This window comes from Neodiprion fabricii, chromosome 2, assembly GCF_021155785.1.
Source record: "Neodiprion fabricii isolate iyNeoFabr1 chromosome 2, iyNeoFabr1.1, whole genome shotgun sequence".
Classification (NCBI taxonomy): domain Eukaryota; kingdom Metazoa; phylum Arthropoda; class Insecta; order Hymenoptera; family Diprionidae; genus Neodiprion; species Neodiprion fabricii.
The window spans coordinates 10,733,853-10,745,789 of NC_060240.1; positions in this window are offsets into that span (position 1 = coordinate 10,733,853).

Sequence of the window (11,937 nt, forward strand, 5' to 3'; positions counted from 1 at the left end):
TTTTACACTTTTACAACCGTATGTTATATTCGATAAAATGATGAACGTGAATTTTCTGAACATTCATCACAAATATTAGCAAAATTTTTAATATAAAACAAACTAGAAAAAAAAAAATTCTAAAAAGTACTCTGGAAAAATGTGACATTCAAAACAGATTAAATAACTCGATTATTGTTTAAAGAAATACTGAAATTGAAAAACAAATCGTATAAATTTTTTTTTTTTGTGTTAGTTTTACACATTTGCTGCTTTAATAAATAATTCACTTATACAGACTTATACAGACGCATATTGCATAAAATTTCCTCGTGGGAACAGAATATTTTGTTGCAAATAACCAAAATTAATCAAATAATTGTTTCATTGTTACAAAAAAAATTTCATTGACCAACACATACTGATAAATGCGAAATCTCAATTTTTATTTAGTAAATTTAGTTAAATAATGCATTTTTCATGGCACTGTTAAAATATCGAACCGTTTCTTGGTAGATTCGACTAAATTGTATCATACAGCTTACTAAATATATTCGGTCGATGAAGATTAGTCAAATTTACAAACATCATGACAGCTACTAATTGATTAATTCTTCAATTTTCTTCTTTTTAGGAGTTTTTAGGAGGGACTCTAAAAAATCTGTCCAGTAAAATCAGCAGAACTGAATCATTCGTGATTTAACATCGTGTTGAATCAGTCTGTCAATTCGGAGTAGCGTATTATTTTTTTTTTTTGTTTGTTTTTTGATGTAGCACTGAATTCCTGTAGCACAAATTACAATGAAACGGTAATTATTGGAGTTACAACAATTAAACAATCATTTTTGAATCTTTACAAATGCGAACAAAGGAACTTATCCCTTCGGATATATTATCCCGCGGGTTTGAACCCAGGATGATAATCCATCCTGCGAAGTAATGAGTTATCTATAACTTCGAAACCACCGAAGTTATCGCCCTTCGCAGAGTCTTAAAGAGTTTGTTGTTTCAGCAAAGATTCGGAAAGAAACTTGCGTTTTTTCAAGAAATTACTCAAGTGGACCGAAAAATCAATATTTAGATGTGCATAACTGTGGAATACGGTACTCGTCCGAGTATTCAGGGAAAGAAAATGCGGGCAGCTGTTAGCCCAGCCAAATTGGACGAAGGAAAAGAAAAAGAACCGTTGAATTTCGGCGAACGACTTCGTTTCATCATCGGAAACAAAATGAGAAACATTCTCATCGCTGTGCCGGCTTGCGTTATTTTTTTATATTCCAAAATGCGGACTGAATTTATACTTCGGATCCGTCAGTTTAACCGAAACGAAAATTGCGAACAAGTTTTGAGGATTTTTTGATCGGAAGTAAAACAGTTTTAGGAGAATTTTTTCATTAACAAAAACAGTATTTCAACGTCTTAAAAATTTCGGAATAATTCCGTATTGTTTTCAGTTGCCGTAACAGACACGTTGAAATCGTGAAAAGCGTGAAAATGTTTTAAACAAAAGTTTTCGGTAATACGATAAAAAATAGTGAACAAAGTAATTTCACCTTCCATCTAATTCAAACTGTTCTGATTATTAAACAATTGTAAAACATTTGAGATTTTCTTCATAATTTGACAAATGCTGAAACGTTTTTTTCAAGGATCTACAATTTTGAAAGCGGTGAGGTCGCTAAGAAAATTCTCGAATATTCATTACTCGACAACCGTTACATGAAAATATGAAAAATAATAAATATGGAGCTTTCAAAGGTGTTTCTTACAGCCAAAAAAATTTTCAAAATTGATAACGAGAGGTCAAAACCTGGTCAAATTGTCATGGAATGCCCCATACGCGTACGCCCGTGATTTTCCACATAGTAAGAGGTCTGCCAATCTTTTCTCTGAACATTTTTGATGCCTCGTTGGTGTACCGTCAGGGTCCGATATTGGACACCTGATATTAAAACACCCCGTGGCGCATTTATCCTGCAAACTGACCCCTGCATGGATACTCAGAGTGTCCGTGATGCGTGTGCAATCAAGTGGAAAACGAGTGCGGAAAATTTGCCGGGAGATTTGTGAAGATTTCACATTGGCAAATGGACAGGGAATAAAATTCACTCACAATTTTCAAAGTCCCGACAGATTCGGGAATTTTTTTCACAAAGTTTCAGAAGGTTTCGATTTGAATTTCCGACAGTTTCTGAAAGATCTCTGAAAAGTTTTGATCAATTCATTGGAATTTTTTTTCGATGCGCATAAATTTTTAGAAAGAAAAGAAATTTCGTCGGATTTATGGAAAAATTTTCATATAGATCTTGAAAATTTATAACGGATTTTCGTGATTATTATTTGAAAGAAAATTTTTACTTCTTATTTAGAGGCGTGTGTCCAGATTTTTTTCAGCCGCGTTTTGGAAAAAAAAAAAAAAAAAAAAAATTCCAACAATTCTCGAAAATAAAATGTATACACGCAAAAACACCAGAACTCGGATAATTTCAGACGTTTGTTACGAAACGAAGCTAATTCATTCGATTCTTATCCACAGATTAACTGAGAAAAAAATGGTGGATATCTTAAAAAATTCGAGCTTTTTAGATATACGGTAAAAAATAAAGTCTTCAAGGAATATGAGTTGTTTCCAAAAAGTTTTTTACTATTTCCCGGAATTTCTACAATTTGATAAAAACGATGCAAACATTCCCGGAAAATTATACAGAATTATTCTGTCGACTGATCGAAAACATGGTGTATTTTCCGAATCACTTTCAAGAACAGAAAAATAAGGATAAAGAAACATCTGATAACATTTCCCACGTCAGTTGAACCGCAAAAATACAATATATACTGAAATAATCCAGCTGACTTCAATCGGCTGTCGGCATGTTTTTTACCTAATTCGACCCTTCGATCAAAAACGACTTGATTATACTTGGAATCAAGTCGATTCGCGTTTTAACACGTGTCGAAATCGCTCGGCGTTACGCATTAAAAGCAGTCGCGATAAAGAAGAAGAAGTTTATGCGCCGGCATTAGTTTCACGGACGATATCCGTTGCAACGAGGTCTGGGGAATCCTTGGTCGACCAGGATTCCCCCAAGGCTCCCCTTTTCAAGGACTCAGCGTTTCTTACGACGCTGGTCATGCATGGACTTCTAGGGGAGAGAAGTTACGCTTTCGTTAAAAAATATCACCGCCACCTTGTTAAGGATGCTCCTCGCGAATGTGTCGGAAACGATAGTTTCTAAATATCTCGTAATACAGAAGAGTGTTAAGGAAATGTTCAATCCACTGCAGTTACATAACGTTACAAAATTAGTCCAATCATTTTTTCAAAAAGGATTTTCAGATTTCGGACAAATATTTTTCCGAACTGATCAACGTCTTATGATGATAAAATATTTCTATTTCTTGTCAGAGAGCTGAAGAGAAAAAATTATCATTTAATTTCCGTAATGAAAATGATTTGTTCATTCGGAAGGAAAAAAAAGTATTTAAGGAAATGTAAACTGATTATATTTTAATTCGATTTTTCATTCGTTACGATTAATAATCAAAATGTCAGGAGGTTGTTTGTACGCAAATAATTATCATCAAAGTTCGGCCATTTTTCTCACGACTAAGAGTTTCTTATTTTCAAATAAAATGTTTCATGTTTACTTTCTTCAAAAAAATCTAACGCAGCATACTTCCTGAAATTTCGATTTTTGTACGATGTCTTTGAAAGAATGGTTTTCGAACAACGGAAAGAAATCGCTCGGTTCGAAAATGGAAACTTTTTTCGCATGCGGTTGTAAGTCCGATTTGCAAGAAAAAAAAAAAAACAAATCGATAATTACCAAAGTTATGCGCCACTGAATTGGTAAAATTGGACTGATCGAAGTGAAACGAGCACATGTTGAAACTACCGAACAAATTTGCGATGCGAAAATAAAGTAAAAAAAATGAAAAATTCTTTTGAAAATTCTTCCGCAACGATTCGCATCCGACAATTTTTCCCCTCAGTATGCTGCAGTATTTTCTACTTGCGCACGTTTTGTCCGTTTAACATATTCCATTTGAATCAAACTGTTTCTAATCCGGCTGCAGTTGAGGTGGCAAAAACTAAATGTGTATACCCGGTAACCCGGGGTGGGCAAAAACTGTGCGGTTCTCCGCTCATTCATGATCCAATCTGGTGATTGGCCACCCGCTGTGACCCACGAGCACAAACTTCCAGAGTTGATTACAATGTCGAGGTCCAGCATTAAAACGCATTGCGTATAAACCTATTCTTTCTTTATTGCGCACACGTACACGCGTATATGATGTATGCGCAGAGGTTTCCTCGAAAAGCGCTGCTCGCAGCGCACGCGCGATACAACTTGCTTAATTTTCATTGGCCGACGTCCGTTGTCGCAGCCTGACGCGAACCTTTGCCGACAAATGCAAATTCCCTAGAATCGAACGGTTGACAAGTGACGGTAAACCGTAATCTCTCGGCTATTAACGGTGCGTTCCGAAATTAGCTCCCAGTACTGTCAATACAGTTTTACCTCATTTACTCTGTTGCGTTCGCGACCAGGTCTGCCTCTGTCATAGGGAATTTTCAGTGCTGCCAACTAGTTGCGGAACACACCCTGACAAATCTCCGCATATGGCGTAGTCGCGATCCATCACGCATCGGTCGATCTGCCCGCAATGCTAGTAACATTTTTACGAAGTTGGCTACGCGTACCTATAAACTTGATGGCGAGCAGGTTCTTTTAAGAGAACCTCTCAGTATACATGCACATGGTTTGTGAACAAAAACTTGTTGCATGTAGCAAACCAAAAAAAAAGAAAAAGAAAAGAAAGACAAAAATTCTCGCGTAAGAATATCTCTTGAATCTAGTTATAAACTATTTCGTAGAGCTTGAAGTTTTCCCATATACGTAACGTATCTTATGGGAAGATAGCATCTGGTTTTTATAAAATCCTTTCAAAATCAAATCCATGTCACAAAACGTGGCTAAGCGATAAAAATTTTAAAAAATGACATCTACGTGATGTATCTTATATCTTGTTTCACTTTTTCTCATTTCTTTCCAATGTCTCATTTTCGTATCCTCGAATAATTATGCTTTGTTGTAACAATGGAAAAGTTTGTCAATTCCCGTCAAAGCCGTGCAATCGTAGCTACTTCAAAATTACCGTTTCAATTTCAAAAGTCATTCGATTTGTAAATAAAATCTTTATTTCTTTCCATTTGTGAAAAACGGTTTGCTTAATCGAATCGTTCTTTCGGTGTTGCAACGGCAAATAAACAGAATATACATATAAACACAAACCTCTAAATAATCTATACATCGTGCATATATATACAAGGTGTTGAAAAAAAAAACAAAAAATTATTTTTCGTGCTATACTCATTGCCAGCACCTCGTCAGCATGCCGTGTGTATCTTCACACACCAACCTGCGTACATATACATATACGTACAAAAACTCGCCTCAAAATTATACGCTCTGCAAGTTTTACGGAATTGGAGTAAGAGACGTGAGTTCAGTAGAGACACGTGCCTTAATTTTTCAACCCTCCCACAATGAAACGCCGCCGCTGAGGGACTCTTACCTGCGTTACACACGCCATTTGGAAAAACGCTGGAATAGTTGAAAAGATTCTTAATATTGCTAAGAGTTGGTAATAAGATTATAAATTGTGTCATCGGAATCGCAATGAAATTATTATCAATCTTCTTGAAAACATCCCATAATTACTGATATATTTCAGGGGAATAAAAGTTCCCTGACAGATGGTATATCGGACATCTACAATTACACAGTTTTTGGAATGAATCTTTTACGAAATCACACTCTCGGATCGGTATTTAAAAAATCATTTATTTGCCGCATCATTTATTTGATTATGGAATCATTGCCGGAAATAGCTAGCAATGGCGACGGTTTGCAGCCTTCATCGCTTCGATTTCTACGGCAAATATACGCGTATGCATCCAGTTATGGAGGCGACGGAAGCGCGAGATTTGTATAACAGGAAGCGAGTCTGGTTGACTTCAGCTTGTGCTTGCAGGCTCGCGTTATTCATCCTACCCTAGCAGATAATATCGGTGTTGGTAGAAATGTTACACCGGAAATTGACTTGACTTCACCCGCCCCCTTAAATGCGGATTTGAACTCCTCTGTGATTGAGGCTTGAGACCTTTAATTACACTGTTGCTCATCGTTAGTATCTCTCACTCTCTCTGTAACACATTTCGTATAATTCGTATGAAATCAAGTTTGCGAACAACTGAAAAAACGGTTTGAAACATATTCAACAATCCTACCGAGTTACCTACGTAAGGAAGGAGTTAACTTTTTCTTAGGCGAGTGTTTTTTTACGCTTCGTCATTTTCTCCGATCAAAAATTGAATATTTACAAGGTAAATTTCTTACCAGCTATGAAAATATTATTTTGTCACATTAATAAGACAGAATTCTAAGATTACAGAAAGTACATTGAAAATCCTTCGTAATTTCGTAACCATTTTTAACAATTATAGAACAGCATTGTAACAAATAAAGTTCTTCTGTATTCGGTAGATAAGAATAATTCTTACCCGGTGCTCCTTGGCTAAAATTATTTTCAGAAACTTTCTTTAACCATTAATTCGATCGATAAATGAACAAATTTTTTGCGTTGCAGCCACGGCTTCGAAAATTACTGCAGTTATTTAAATTCTTCCAACTTGTGGAACTGAATTTTTTAAGCTCTGTTTTCTTACTCGTATTTTTTGAACAGTCTTATTTCAAATCAGTTACACCAAATGTCAGTTTTAAAGGGTTCAGAAGAATGTTAAATTCTACGCTTAAAGCGGACGAATTTAAAAACTTGGCTGAAGCTGCGAGATGACATTTTATCTGCGGATAGAGTTTCCAGTCTTGCCATTTATTCTATCTTCGTTATCACCACCGAATCACTTATTAGACTTCAAAGTCGAGGTGATTGATCATTGTTTACAGACATAATAATCGAATAAATTGTAGTTTTTGTACAATCTTACCTCGATTAAACAGTTCTGAAAATTATAACATATCTCACTTTCGCCAAGGGAAAAATCGAATTACTCGATTTTTGCGAAACTATGTATAATGACTTAGATTTGATCAGTCGAAATCGTCGATTAATGGAAAAAATGAATCGAATCGAAGCTGCTGATTAATCGATTAATCGCACAGCACTGGTATAAAATGACAATCGATTGTTTTGAATGGCAATTTTTAAATGAAATTTTCACCAACTTAATCGATTAAAAGTCGTGAATGAAATATTGTACCATCATAATTTTTGAGCCACATAAGACTGTTTCGTTTGGTGAAAATGCATGTAATAATGTAAAGTTGGTTAACAAAAATTCAAATAGAAATTGTCATTTTTTCAAAACTTCCCAAAATAACGAAAACTTGTCATACATTTAGAAATTGCCGGTTCGATTTTTAGATACACTCGAATTATACTAATATAGGCCTTTAATCAGTTTTCAATCGCGAACAGCTGCCACGATAGATTTAAGAATTTTAATGGGCGAATCATGTACCATTAAATAAACGATATATCACTTATCGGCGCCTAATATTTGCCCTCGTTCATCCAGAGTACGAATACCTCGTAGCCAATCAGCGTACATTGAAATATCAACACTCTTGCAGTACGGTTGAACTGTTAAACGAATTTACCTGTCAGCGAAGTTCAATTGTGATTATTCGAGAACCTGATCGTTTTGCGAGATTACAATGTAAAGACAAGTTTCTAATTTCCCGCCATCTGTGCCGCCATCTGTCCCTCTCGCTGTCGAGATTTTCATACTTTATAGGGAATTTTTGCTCTACACTTTTTTCGATGAAAGAACAGGCTAACGATCTCAGATCCAGAAAATCAAAGTATGTTCTCAGTTACACAATATGATCCCTACAAAGCAGCCTGATCTCGATTACATTTCATCAATATAAGTATAATGCAACACTTAATGTTGGTTACTCTCGTATAACAAATCCAACGCAACTGTAACCTAACGAGAACTCTACCAAATGACGTAACAACAGCTGTATCGCATCGGGCTGCCGTCCCACGGGTTCCGAGTTAGTTCCGAATCAACGGATCTTAAGCCTAGGGAATTTTGAAGTGGGTGGTTGGCTGACTTGGTAAACAGCCGCTCTTGGATTGTCGCGCGTGCGCACTAAATTTTAGCACGCGACGGACCAATGCAGTCGTTATGAATTCACTCTATATCCCAGACGTTGTGATAAATGTGACGTAAGTTTTATGATCAGTATCCTGCCAGTTTTACACCTTCGCATCCCAGCATGTATGGCATTGTCATCGCATCAGTTCGTCAGTGAAATCAGTAGAAAAATGATTATATATATATGCAATTGAACTATAGGGGCGTAATTTGACAAGGCAGTGAAAATTAGTGATTATATTATACTACATGTATAGTTCCTAGATCAAATAATGTGGTTTCTAACCTCACTTTTACTCTTGTGTATATTGGCAGATAATTTCAAGTACTGTGATATAAATATAAGAAGCTCCACTCTAATCTATTGTGAAAAATCTATGCACATAAGGCCGCAACGAATGTACCGAATCTTTGAGTATGTTCGATCGAGTTGATGCACGAATTCTTCTCGATAGATTCAAGTTGAGATTTGAAGCATATACGAGCTCACCAACATATTTATTACAATTTTATGTAAAATTTTATCACCCGTTACCTAACTATAATGCCACTGTTAGATCTTCAAAATGTAACATGGACTACAGTGGCTCACTATTTTTTTGGAAACGACAATGGAACGAGTTTCCTTTCATAGAAAATTTTATGTGACAATGACTAGCAGCGAAAATGACAAGAGAAAGTAACGATACGTTGATCATAGACGCATAAAATTTCGATAGAAAGGATGTTTTGATTCCAAAAACTGGTAAGCCACTGGGAACCCGTTAGTGAACATTACTCTACCTCTTACCCTAAACTGAGCAGGAAATTACAAGTTACGAGCGATAGCTGAAACTATGCATGCTAGGGATTTTGATGCTGATCATTTTTCCAATTGGGGAGTTACTGTCTTTTGTTTCTTTCAAACAAAAATCTTTTTTCTAGTTTTTCGCATCAGGAAATGGGGTTTTCAGTTGAGAAAAGTTTCAGTCTGAAACTCCCACAACAAACACATGAAATGATAATTCTTTATCGATCTCAATTGATTTTTTTTCAGAGTTTTAAGATTATAAGTCGCCAAAATATCGTCAAGTTGCACATTATCGATAGAATGTCGTCTGTTTTCTGATGATCATCACCAAAATACGTGAAATTTCTAATTAAGCAATAATATGCCGTTCAGCCATGGAACTGAATATCAATAACCATGAATCACCGTTTTCCGATAAAAATCTTCAGGAATTTTTTTCTACGTGTAACAATTAGTCTTGTACCTACAGGAAAGAGTATAGGGAAGAATTTTTCTTCCGAACAAGACATCCTATCGTAGAACAATTTGAAATGATCAGAAGCCATCAAAATGCTATTGATCAATTCGTCGAATACCAGAGTTACGACTGACTTTAACAATAACGTTGCACAATGCAGACTTACACCCGTAAACGAACCAATTCCACTATATAATACTGCAAGCATAGTACCTTACATAGATACAGGGAAAGGGGACCGTGAAAATTGAACGAGGAAACACAATCCGAGAATCGGTTTCGCGTCGAACGCTTCAGCGATCGCTTAAGGAAAAGAGCGCACTATTCAGTCTACTCCGGAGAATTACAAAGAGAATGAGATACCCGAACGCGGCAAGAGAGGCAGAGCAGCAATCAAATCTGTTAGGGGTTTTGGTAGCAGACGCGAACGTGTGAGTGAATACGGAGAAGAATGAATGAATGAATGAATGAATGAATGAACGATTGATATTTATTAAATCTCTCGGCTATTTGTCTAACGCAAAGTCTCTTACAGATTTACAAGGAAAATGTCAGTAAGGTCCTGCGATAGACTCGCCGGCACGTTTAGAACAGTCTTTAGGCATCTTAGGGAAATTTATTCGAGCCATAGATCGATACGTTGATTAATTTCATTGCGAGATTTTTGTGCGCTTGATTGAGTATTCGTCAATTTGTTACGTCCGTAAGCACCGAATATTTCTTTGCAAATAGATTAATAAAAAACATGGAAATTAAAATTAAACGAACGGATATCGGTGCTTCATTTCAAATCGCTTCAAACTGGTTGTAAATCTGGTAAATTTGTTCTATTTTACTCCGTAATGAGTTATTTCATCCAATAGACTGTTTTCTACTCTTCTTACGGTCGTAAAAACAGTATTTTTGTTCTTGTTTTCAGTTGTCTATTCAATATGTATTTCCCATTTACTGAGCATAATCAATATCGGTCCAACGTTACAAAATTAAATACTCAACGATGCCAATATGTTGGAAAGAAAGTGTTTCAGTGACAGTAAAATTGCCGGATAAAAAGTATTTCAATGATTTTTTTCTATTACACGACATTTTTAGGTATTAATCCATTGCATCCAGATTTTCGAAAAATTAATATGCTCGCGCGATAACAACACGTTTCGGATAGGTTTTAAAATCAAGAATACAGAAATCTGGCCACTGGTGTTTCATCCGTTACGATAACTGAGCAATAAATATAATTTCCCGGGAGACAACGTCGAAGTGTTAAAAAATAATACTTCTTAGTCTTACATTTTATTTCAAACACAAAGAACGAGAAGTTTTCATCCTTCCCAGTAGCCGAGTAAAACTCTGAAAATTTCAGATCCTATCTACAACCGTTTAGGAGATAATTGAGTCCGTGTAACCTCTAGAAACACAAGATTATCTTGAAATCAGTAATAGCCATTCTAGCCCAAAGCAACAGTTCTCTTTTCAACGAAGCGATGAAAAGTAAAAAAAGTTGTTGGATAAATAAAAAAAAAAAAAAGAAAGAAAGAAAGAAAGTCTGGAGTGGAAATACCGAAAGGGGTTCGGGAAACTTCACTTTTCTCTCTTGTGTACTGATTCGGATACCTCGTGCCGTAATTAGTCTCACTTTGGTATGATTAGAAAATAAAGAACGATACCGAAGGAGGAACACTGCATAAAACGATTATTGAATGAGAAGTATTAAACTCACGAATTTCAAAGTTTGGTTTGTAATATATTGTATACCTAATAATACGCATGAAATTTTGGTCTACATTTTTTTGTTTATTTTTCATAAATTGTACTTATATTTAATCGAAAACACACAGACATGCATAAAGTACTCACGGTAAACTTGTAAAAGAGAAAAATTCAAGTCAACAATGTTTTATTTGACATCGAGAAAAGTAGATGCTAAAATTGGATTGTCACTTGGCTGATGGGGAAGTTTATCGGCAATGAATCGGTATCCTCTACTCCTCCTTAAAAGCTACAATCTGAGCGATCAGTGCCATCCGTACATGTACGTACATGCATGCAGACACGGCCAGCTGCCTAAGTCCGTAAACCTTTCCGACGGTTGGCAACAATTCACGTCTACTCTCGTAAAACGAGCGCCGTACATTCTGTAATAAAAAGATTAAATTTTCGTCGAGTAAAATATTTTTATAAAAAAAAAAGAAACAAAAACAAAAAAAAATGGAATTAAATAAAAAAAGATTACGCCTCAAGCTACATTTTGAGCTTGCGAAAATTTAATACGTTCACTATTACGACGTTTTATTTTACATGAAAAAAAGCAATGATTTGCGAAACATTATCTAACGGCCCTCGGAAAAAAAAATTGTTCTTCATTTCTGGCAGGCATAGAAGTTTGGAATTCAGTTCGATTACTTTTCAGACTGTCGAAAATATCATGATTCAAGATCTGATAGTTATTGTTGAATGAGGAATGGTACGTACATCATGAATATTGTAAATATGTTATGAAACAAAAATTTCGGTAACAAACTA